Raw genomic sequence first — 8,267 nt, forward strand, 5'->3', positions numbered from 1 at the left:
GAACGTACCAATTGGGACCCACACTTATTATATAAATCTGATCTTTCTTTTATTATAAGAAAAAACGGATTTGAGCCAAGAAAAAGGTCTGTTCTCAAAGGCAGGACACGAGAAAAGGGACTGATCTAAATGCCTATTCACCAACCAGTTCCTATTTAAAATGGAACAAAAAATTCAGGTAACCAGGATAATATGACTGCCCACAAAATTGATACTTGAATGAATTCTACGGATTCTGGTATAAACAAATACAAGAAAAAAAAATGCTTTCATTGAGAGTCGAACTCAAGACCTCCCGCTTACTAAACGGGTGCTCTAACCAACTGAGCTATGAAAGCAACCTGATGGCCGATGCCAATATAATCCTACATTCTGTTTTCATTTTATTAAACATCATTTCCTACCACAAAATAAGGATAAGGCTGCAATGGTCAATGGTCCTATATTGTTATATTATAGTATACTACTACTTAGCTGCATACTGAACCTAAAATAGCTCTATATAATACTTTTGGTTTCCACAACCGAATATGTATTTACGAACTTAATGTGACAGGCCGTTTCATCTGGATACGCATTTATCATGTTTTATCTACGTGTTCAAAAGTATGTGAAGCAAATATGATTACTAGATATGAACATTAACAGTTTCAGTCCCTGAGATAAATATGACCAGATATTTTGCTCTAACCTACTGAGCTATGAAAGCAACCTGATACACATTCCTATATTCTAATAGCATCCTATGTATACGAACAAAGTTTAATCTTGATAAAACTGAGAAAGTTTATCTATACGAACCAATGTATGTGACTACGCTAGATAAGTAGATACGAATTACAGCACTTTTGGTCCCTGAAATAAAATAGATAAAAAAATGCTTTCATTGAGAGTCGAACTCAAGACCTCCCGCTTACTAAACAGGTACTCTAACCAACTGAGCTATGAAAGCAACCTGTTTTATATCACAATATTTTCTTTTCATTTTATTTATCAAACTATCATTCTTTACCACTAAAACTAGATTAGGATACAATTTCTGTACTGCTATTTCATTATATCAACAGATACAACCCTACAAGATTATCACAACTATGTAGCTATCATTCTAAATAACATTATTTCTCAATAGTGTCAAAATCAAAATATATTTATCTACCTACTACTAGAACATGCATCAAGAAACTGAAAAAATGTGGCACTTAACTTATTGTTTTCACCAGTTGGATTAACTAATTTCAGACCCCGGCTCATGTCCTCACAGTGTCGAACATGAGGGACGATTGTACCCATATCAATCCCGGTTCTCTTCTTGCAATCAAAAAATGGCGGAGCATGAAAACATGGCTCAATCGACATAGCACGTGTGCAAGCCGGATTTGGTGTTGTTTCATTCTCGGGTTTGTACAAGACCCACGGGTTCAACCCACCAAGACTTTGAGCCACGTAGCCGAAAGTTGACCATGAGCTTGTGATTAAGCTTTCAGTCAAACTCAGTAAGTACATTTCTTCCCATACTTTCCTGTGATGCATCTTCTTTTCGGTTTGTTGGTACCCTTCGTGGCTCGGTTGAAAAACTTTAACCACTTCACCGGCTACTGTAGCATGTTCCCAGTACATGTCTCGTATTTTTTCAAAGTAACCCGAACAAAAGGAAGTCAAAAGAACAGCTTTTGACTTTTGTATACCAGGTGATGAGATATATGATTCATTAGTGTTGATTTCTGGAAGCAGGTTATTGTTTAAAGAGCAATCAAGCATTTGATCTAGAACGTACTGAAACGGGCCAACCCGAGTGTTGAAAACTCTAACCTGGATTCCGATTATTTCATCCGCTTGTGCTAAATATGAATTATAGTACCTCGTTATAAGTCCCCAAATGGGATTCGTCGGGAAAAATAGATACCTACCTAAAATGTGAAAAATTGTTTCTTTTTCGGGAAAGAGCGAATGTAGTTCTTGTTTGTAGGTTGGAATCTCAAGAAAAGAGATGGGATGAAGTAATTATCGGATCTCATGATGACCCACAAGACGTTTTGAAGAAAGCTTTGATCTTCTTGATCACAAAAGAAGAGTTTATCATGATCATCATAATCATGAACAAGATGAAGATACACATACGGTGATATTGTTGTTGTTGATGATGATGAGTTATTTGACTTCAAGATATTACCAAAACATTGAGAGGATTTCTGATTGAAGCTTTTGAACTGATCGATTATCGGCAAATCGAGAGGAAGTAACCAAGAAGCTTCCGGAAAAGGTTCGCAGAAGAGATCATCCAAATCAACTCCACGGTCAACAAGTAGGACACGATCCGTTAAAAGTGCGTAAAGAAATGCGGACCCCAAAGTCAAAATTCGGTTCCCAAGCCCACTGAACGATACCCATACCAGATAGTTACAATCTGATCCTTCCTTGGTCTTCTGACCGGATCTTAGTTTTGCTACGGTTCGATTGTAGGACTCTGTGTAGGGTCCACAACGTTTGTGAAGAGCTTCGTATCCTCTTAACTTAGATTTAAGGTACGAAGAAGGTTTGTATGGTGATTCGTTACGGTATGATGCTACTTGTTGCCTACTGATGCAAGAATCTTCATTAAACCGACTTGAAATCAGGCCATTAAGTAGCTTGTCATCATGCTCAATACCTGAAGAATGTAGCTTCTTTTTGTGCTTCACAAATGATGCCAATAAATCGTCTTCTTGACCTTTTTTTTTTTTGAAAGGCAAGTTGTTGACATCGAATACTCTCATTTGCCACGCACGTACACGCTTTCGAGCAGGAAACCCGAACCGCATTACAGGGATCCGAACCTTAAACCATCCCGAGGGGGAGGCGGTCGGACCTGAGTCCTGAATACGGGTCGGTAAAACCTTCCCCAGGGCAATCCGGCTTTCTAGAAATAAATCCAACGGATATTTTTCAGGAGAGGGACTCGAACTTGAGACCTCCCCACCCCCATCCCAATGCACAAGTGCAAAGGGGTGAACCACTGGACCACTAGGGTGGGTTCAAACAAAATCTAGTTACAAAGGAAAAATATTGTAAATACATATATTAACCAAACAAAATCGACTTTAATGTTGCACTCAGGGGATGATGTTTTTAAGAGTGTGGAGGGGCAACCGCCCAACACTTAGTATTGAGTGAGTAATAGAATTCGTAACACTTTAAGTTACAAATGTTAGGGTTTTTGAATCAATTAAATCGGAGTCCGTATAAGAGGGAGTTATAACCAAAATGACGAGGTTCACACAATTTGAATTTATCAAGAATTTACTTATCTTTTCTGTATCTCTCGATCATTTTCATCTTTAAACAATTTTTAATTAAATAAATATAGTAAGTTAAAGAAATTAAGGGTGCATTTGATAAAGCTGAATGATTTATTGCTGAATGATTCAGAATCTAAATGGTCCAGAGCCTCTGAATAAAGTTTTTTCTGAATGAAAATAAGTTGTTTGATAATCATTTAGAATGAACGATATGAACTGACTAAAACTACCTTATTAACGTGTGACATAAATAAAAAATTCAATATATTTGTTAGTTAGATGATCAGGATATGATTTGAGGAGAATCTTATAGATAATTTGGGCTCTTAATGGTTAAGAGAGTGTTTCATCTCTGAATGATTCAGAGCTGAATTCTGAATCATTCAACACCATATGTCATTCAGAGGTCAGAAACAAACGTGCTGAATGGTTCAGCATACAGTGCTGAACTAATCCATTATGAGGGAAACAAACGCACCCTAACTTAGATGATCTACATTTAGGACCAATATTTTCATTGAAAATATGCATATATAAATTTTCGCCCCGTAAAGTTTACATTCAAGTTTCGCCACTAATTACACTGCTTCAAAAGTTACAGAGATTTATACTGCATATTAAGAAGACTGCTTTTATGGTTGAACGTGACTTTACAATGGCAACTTATTTAGCGAACCGAGTTATCATTTATGAAGGAACCCCGCCTGATTGATTGTGTTGCAAATGCGCCTCAGTTGTTATGGACTGAAGTGAATATCTTCTTATAGCACCTGACCATCACATTCAGGCGGGACCCAACTAATTTCCGACCAAGAATCAACAAGCTTAATCCAACAAAGGGCAGGGAGCAGAAACTTGCTGGATCTTACTATTACTTGGACGACTAACTTAGTTATATATCGGTTCGAGTTGCCAGCTTGTTAAACTATAAAAACACGTTCTAGAGAGGGCCATGCCCACCACTGCGCAAACAAAAGACAAACGATTACTAGCCTTCTTCTTCTTCTTAAGGACTTCTCCCCACTCTTGTCAGCATGCTTGCGCTCCTCCTTGCAGGAAGAAGCGCCCTGATCAGCCGAGTCCCCTTGGTTTACGACATGATGGGTGGGTGCCCTAGTGTCATGATCGCCGGACTCCACATCTGTGCATAAAGCCCCCTCCTCCTCAGAATGTACGCCACCCTCGAGCGCACGTAACTCGACGCCCGTAGGAGGAACATTGCCCCTCGTGCCGGTGGTAGGTGGATAGCGAAGGGCGCCGGATTGCATAACCTTCAAGTATATAGCTACTTTGTCGGTAAGAGGATCATTCGAGCGTTGACTGTTACTAGGGGGAATAGGGCTGAAAGAGCAAAGAAGAAGATAATCCTCCGTAATATCCAATCCTGGCAAAAGATCATCGAAGAAGATCTCCCCGACGTTCTTATTTTCAGTAACAGAGGAAGAAGAAGATAGAATTTTGTATGAGAAGAAAGGAAAAGAAGCTGGAAAAAGTGTCGGATCAATTGCTCAAAGAAGGAGGAAGTGTGTAGGTGATAAACACTTCGTAAAAAAGTTAATGGGGTATTTATAGGAATAAATTCGAATGGAAAGCATGTAAAAATGGAAGGCGCATCACAGCCGTACACGTGTCACAAATCTAACGGAGAAAAAACTAACAGGCTACAGTGATCGTGTCAGAGTGATGATTGAGTTTACGGTTTCCCGCGCTTGACAGACTGGCAAGCCGTAAAAACCACCATGGCACTAAATGCACTGATTTGGTGCACTGTGTGTCATAATTAGGGTTCTGCATCACACGCGGTTCCTTGCATTAAATGCACTTCTCTAGCACATTGTACATCATAACTAGAATTCTACACCGTGCGCGATACCTAGCATTAAATGCACCTCTCTAGCGAATTAGGGTTCTGCATCACGGCGGTTCCTTGCATTAAATGCACTTCTCTAGCACACTATACGTCATAATTAGAATTCTACACTGTGCGTGATACCTAACATTAAATGCACCTCTCTAGCGCGCTATGTGTCATAATTAGGGTTCTGCATCACGCGCGGTTCCTTGCATTAAATGCACTTCTCTAGCGCACTGTATGTCACAATTAGAGTTTTACATCACGCGCAATAAATTGCGCGCAATATAGAACTGGGGGGCTTAATGATGCGCACAGCTGCAAATCTAAATCAGATTAGCGCGCATCGCCCTATATAGTCGCGCAGAACCATATCCATACGCTGTCTAAACGCGCCATCTAATCACGCTTTGGTAATATGCCCACAAACGTTGGTCGCACAGTGTAAACATAGCGACATGTTTAGGGCATGAATAAGGCTAAAAATGTACTATGGCGACACTAAAGAACAAAAGGACACCTGCGGCAGCACAATACGATCCTGACATCGTAGGACGGCCAGAAAAGGACATCAGGGTATAAAGGAGACATCACTAAGATAATGGCAGTACTTTTATAGCTTTTTGGAATAAAAGGACGGAGACAATACAACGTGGCACCAACATATCCTTTTGTCCCCTTACGTGGCACTAAGGGACAAAAGCTCACGAGTATAAATAGGAGTAACTTGAATGAAGAACAACACAACTTTTGAATCACATTCCATTTTACAAACAAAACACTCTCAATCATACTCCAGCTAACCCGCGCGACCGGAACAGCTCCCCCAAACACTTAGCGATTTCAGGTAGCGCACACTACGTAAATCCTAACATCGCCTTTGGGCCATCAACTCCGGTTAACCCGAATGATGGTGGGTTACGTTTAACCACCCTTTCTGAGATCATCATCTCGTATGAGGGTTATTCACGGTACTCCGGACCGGAGAGTTAAACTCAAAAAACCCTTAAAACCCTTCTTTATTGTTGATCTCGCATGAACCGAACCCCTTGGACCATTTTATGCTTGATCAGATATCAATAGAATCAACCTTATAAATTACCCATTTTGGCAAACATGAATCAGATTCAAAACAAATATACATCAAATTAAACTCAGTTTTGAATCAAAATGCTAATCTCATTTTTAAATGTAATTTATATAACACAACCACTTTTATCAATACAAAATCGTATAAATATTGGTAGTAAAAATATGTAAAACCTTACCTTTCGATTGATAATATCGAATGAATACGAACGCTTAATGTTGAATGTATACGGACGCAATTCAATTAATGTCATCAAATGGAAACTAACACAAATGATATCATCTTTTGTAGGCTTTAATTGGTGCAACAACAATTTGTGATTGATATCGTCAACAACTAGATCAAGAATCAAATGAATAACAAAAATAAAAAACCTAGACAGCAAGTAGAAGAAAGCGAAGATATGCACCTGTGTCTACGAACTTCCGATTATCTCTTATACATAATCAAATTGTTGCTGCAGTGATATGATCTGAAGAAGAAATGACTTTTGAGAGCGTATTGTTTTGATTAAAGTTGTGAATGAGATTTATTTCCACAGACCCCTATTTGGTTCAATCAACCCCGTGTTTTTTTAACTTCCAGGGGTAATTAGGACTAATTAAGTCCTAATTAATGTATTATCACGTGATAAGGTTAATTAATTGAATGGCTTAGATCGAGTGTGTTATAGAGAATGGATGGTTGGGATCATTTGTTTTGCTTAATTTTGTTTTTATTTTTAGTGAAGTAGAGAAGAAGAGATAGAGATCTCGAAATAACCCTAAAAGAATGAAGAATATCAAAACTATGTAGCTATGAGTTTTAGACACAAAGATGATAGAGAGAAAACTTAGCTTCTATCGTAACAATGAAAACTTAAATATTGACAGTGTGCTCGATGATGATAAAAAATCATACTTAGGAACTTACAGGAATTTAAAGGTGGTTGTTGAAAGGAATACCTTTATCGGAAGGAGATGTTGAAGCTTTCGAAAAAGAAAATTCAAAAGCTAAAACTTGGAGCTTATTCGGATAATTTAATTCGTGTAGTTGGATCATCGTATCTATCAAAAGAAGAAGGAGGGCTTGATGGTGGTGAAGTACGAGTCGCCTAATAGCATTATACTCACACTTTAGATCAGTATGTTAACAAAGAAATGAGAGATACTTCGCTAGATTGGCAAGTATGGATGAAGGATGTAATAATTAGATTAAGTGGACTATATGCAAACGACTTAGCACACTCAGAGTTTTGTTTATCTAACATAATGCTTGTCGCGGGAACCCTTAAATTGGGTAGACTGGCTTGTTGCAAGCCCTTGACTGCAGAACTGAAAGGTAATAACGAACTGATATAGTATATCAATTTAACTTACTAGTTTTGTGTTGATTTGATATATCAGTTCATTATTACCTTTCAGTTCTGCAGTTATGGGCTTACAACAAGCCAATCCACCCAATTTAAGGGTTCCCTCGACAACCATTATGTTATATAAACAAAGCTCTCAGTGTACTAAGTCGTTTGCATATAGTCCACTTAATCCCATTACTACATCCTTCATCCAAAACTGCCAATCTAGCGAAGTATCTCTCCATTCTTTGTTAACATCCAGATCTAAAGTGTGAGTATAATGCTCCTAGGCTACTCGTACTTCAGCACCATCAAGCCCACCTTCTTCTTTTGATAGATACGATGATCCAACTACGCGAATTAAATTATCCGAATAAGCTCCAAGTTTTAGGTTTTGAATTTTCTTTTCGAAAGCTTCAACATCTCCTTCCGATAAGAGTATTCTTTCAACAACCACCTTTAAATCCATGTAAGTTCCTAAGTATAATTTTTATCATCATCGATCACACTGTCGATATTTATCTTTTCATTGTTACGATAGAAGCTAAGTATTCTCTCTATCATCCTTGAGCTAGTAATTTCGTTGATACATTAGTGTTGATTTCGGGAAGCAGGTTATTGTTTAGAGAGCAATCAAGTATTTGATCTAAAACATACTGAAATGGGCCAACCTGAGTGTCGAAAACTCTAACCTGGATCCCGATTCTTTCGTCT

General features: G+C 38.3%; 2 non-coding genes and 1 pseudogene across 2 annotated transcripts; all 3 read right to left on the minus strand.

The window, feature by feature from the left end:
* Nucleotides 1-264: 264 nt before the first annotated feature.
* Nucleotides 265-338, minus strand: TRNAT-AGU (transfer RNA threonine (anticodon AGU)). The gene has a single exon. It is a non-coding gene; the product is annotated as a tRNA-Thr (tRNA).
* Nucleotides 339-878: 540 nt separating this feature from the next.
* TRNAT-AGU (transfer RNA threonine (anticodon AGU)) lies at nt 879-952 on the minus strand. Its single transcript has one exon. It is a non-coding gene; the product is annotated as a tRNA-Thr (tRNA).
* A 64-nt stretch (nt 953-1,016) lies between these two features.
* LOC139866551 (galactoside 2-alpha-L-fucosyltransferase-like) lies at nt 1,017-2,801 on the minus strand (annotated as a pseudogene).
* Nucleotides 2,802-8,267: the final 5,466 nt, after the last annotated feature.

This window comes from Rutidosis leptorrhynchoides, chromosome 9 (assembly GCF_046630445.1).
Source record: "Rutidosis leptorrhynchoides isolate AG116_Rl617_1_P2 chromosome 9, CSIRO_AGI_Rlap_v1, whole genome shotgun sequence".
Taxonomy (NCBI): Eukaryota; Viridiplantae; Streptophyta; class Magnoliopsida; order Asterales; family Asteraceae; genus Rutidosis; species Rutidosis leptorrhynchoides.